Source organism: Trichechus manatus, unplaced genomic scaffold (assembly GCF_000243295.1).
Source record: "Trichechus manatus latirostris isolate Lorelei unplaced genomic scaffold, TriManLat1.0 scaffold00031, whole genome shotgun sequence".
In the NCBI taxonomy this organism is placed as follows: domain Eukaryota; kingdom Metazoa; phylum Chordata; class Mammalia; order Sirenia; family Trichechidae; genus Trichechus; species Trichechus manatus.
In genome coordinates, this window is record NW_004443967.1 from 112,829 (window position 1) to 115,823 (window position 2,995).

Here is a 2,995-nt window from a genome sequence, read left to right on the forward strand (position 1 = left end):
ATAGATAGATATTTCTGGCAGTTTGTGTTTATTTTAGTGTCAGGATTAGCGAGTTAATGCTAAGAAAATAAACAGCTTCAGTTAATGAAACAGACTATTAGGAAAATAGAACTGTTCTCATGGCTTGCCATGTAAAGGAGTCAATTTATCGCCTTTGAATGCAAGTGCATTAACAGAACCATCATTTGTTCACATTAAGATGTTCCCCAGAGCTGTACTTTTGTTTATAAAAATAGAGCCCTTATGTTGTTGTCAAATTTCCCCCCCATCTCTGGAGCCCTTCCAACAGCAGCCTGACTGTGGCATGTAAGGATACTGGGGATATTTCACGAGATGATTTGCTTATGTGGAATTTGCCCCGCCTTTTAGAACCAGGGAGAATTGTCTGGGCTGAACCCCAGGATGTCTCTGTAACAATCCAAAGCCTAAGCCCGTGTATTTTTATGAAGCAGAGAATATAGAATTAGAAACCTAGATTCTCAGAGTCAGAAGCAAGGATGCTTGTTGTAGTGGGAGATTCATCCAGCTATATCCCTCTGCCACACTTTCTCTCTACAGTCAACCTTTTAAAAAGCATTTTCTCCTTTCTTCACCTCTCAGTGATTTCTCTGCCCGCTCACATTTGACTGCCACCTCCTCTCTCGCTTAAGTTATCAGTGAGCAAATGGATGTTGTTTAGTCATCCTCTAACTTAACCCGTCAAAAGAATTTTCCACCATGATCAACTCCTGCTTCTTAAAATATTCTGTCCGTTGGTCTCCATGACCTACATTGCACTCCTTTTCCTTTTCTGTTTGCTCTTTCACTCTTTATTGGGCTCCTTTTTAGGTTCATCTTCCTCTAGCCTCAGCCATTAAGCGCTGGTTGTCCTCTGCGGCTCAGCCCTAGGTCCTGCTCTTCTCTCACACTTTGCACTCCACCTGAAGGAGCTCACCATGGCTACCATGGTCATCTGTATACAGATGACTGAGACCTCCCCTCTAAGCTGTGGACTCCCTTAACCAGCTGTCATATTGACATCTCCACATGATGTCTCAAAGGTATTGCAAACTCAAAATGTCCAGGTTCATATTAAAACAAAAAAAGTGTTTAATTTTTTTTTTTTTAATCTGACATGTTATTCCCATTTTTCTAGCTTAAAACAAACACTTCAGTGGTTTCTCATTGCTCCTAAGAGAAAAACTCTTAAAGCAATTCACAGGAGCCTGAATAAACTAGTCAATGACTGTCCCTCTGTTCTCAGCTCACACCACACTCTGCCTTTTCTCTTTACTTCAAGCTCACCAATCACACCACTCTGCTTTATGGCCCTTACTTTAGCCACACTCCCTCCTGCCCTGGGAACTTCTACCTAATCCACTATTCTCCCCACTCCCAGATCACTTCCTAGTTACTTGGTGTACGTCCTCCAGATGTGAGCTCATGTGTCAACCTCTCAGGGTCAGTCACCCCAATCTCCCTGACAAGGTTAATATCTTCTGCTTCCCATGGGGAGTCCCTGAGTGGTGCAAGTGGTTAACATGCTCAGCTGCTAATTGAAAAGTTGGAGGTTCGAGTTCACCCAGAAGTGCCTTGGAAGAAAGGCCTGGCTATCTACTTCTGAAAAATCAACCATTGAAAACCCCACAGAACACAGTTCTACTCTGACACACACAAGGTTGCCATGAATTGGAGTCAACTCAATGGCAACTAGTTTGGTTTTTTGTTTCATGCTCCTGTCTTAGTCATCTAGGGCTGCTATAACAGAAATACCACAAGTGGATGGTTTCAACAAAGAAAAATTTATTCTCTCACAGTCTAGTAGGCTACAAGTCCGAATTCAGGGCACTAGCTCCAGGGGAAAGCCCTCTCTCTGTTGGCTCTGGAGAAAGGTCCTTGTCATCAATCTTCCCCTGGTCTAGGAGATTCTCCACACAGGAACCCTGAGTCCAAAGGACACGTTCTGCTCCCGGTACTGCTTTCTTGATGGTATGAGGTCCCTCTCTCTCTCTGATTGCTTCTCTTTTATATCTCAAAAGAGATTGGCTTAAATTATAGATTAATCTTGTAGATTGAGTTTATGTAACTGCTGCTAATTCCCACATCAACATCATAGAGATAGGATTTACAACACATAGGGAAATCACATCAGATGACAAAATGGTGGACAATCATACAATACCGGCAATCGTGACCTAGCCAAGTTGACAGATATTTTTGGGGGACACAATTCAATCGATGACAGCTCCCATGACAAAATATGTCTCTAAGTGTTATAAATTTAATTTTTTGTGTAATTTTTTGATAAATGTGAGCCTTCCCAGAGCGAAAGCTCCACAGTGGCAGGGACTAATCTTGCAATGTTGTCTGTTGAATCCTCAGAGTTAACACAGTTGGTGCCCAGTAAAATTTGTTGTCTGTGTTGAATAATTTTAAACCAGAAGACCTGGGGCCATGTCCTGGCTCTACCTTTGTAGAACTTTATGACTTTGGATGGAAGAGATTTCCGTCCTTGTTTTTGAAGTATATTTGTACACTCTTCAAATCCTGCCCACTGGGGGAACCCAACCCATTTACTGATAAATCCCTTGAGCATGCTTCCACTCTCAAGAAGCTTGCATAGAGGAACTTAACAGCACTTTCATATTTCATCTAATTCCAAATTCCCTAAGTCAGCATCTGCAAGTGCCTCAAGATTTCCTATAACTGAGCTTTATGGCTGTTCTGATAGAGCAGGTGGCTGCAACCTCCTGTAGTGCAGAGTATAGAAACTGCACAGCTAATTCCCACTGAGGGATGCTCAAAGCTTGCCTGGGTTGCTCTGTGGTTTGGGAAAACTTGAAGGAAAGGCTTTAGTGTAGGTAAGTGTAGGAAAGTAGTCAGGAAAATATTCAAGTACTAAGCACGAGAGAAAAATATACGCATCTCTGGTTAGTATCTACCCAAATTTCAAGTCTCCACTGAAACTCTCCTGTTTCCCCCTACTGAAGAGGCAACATTTACTTACTGAAGAGAC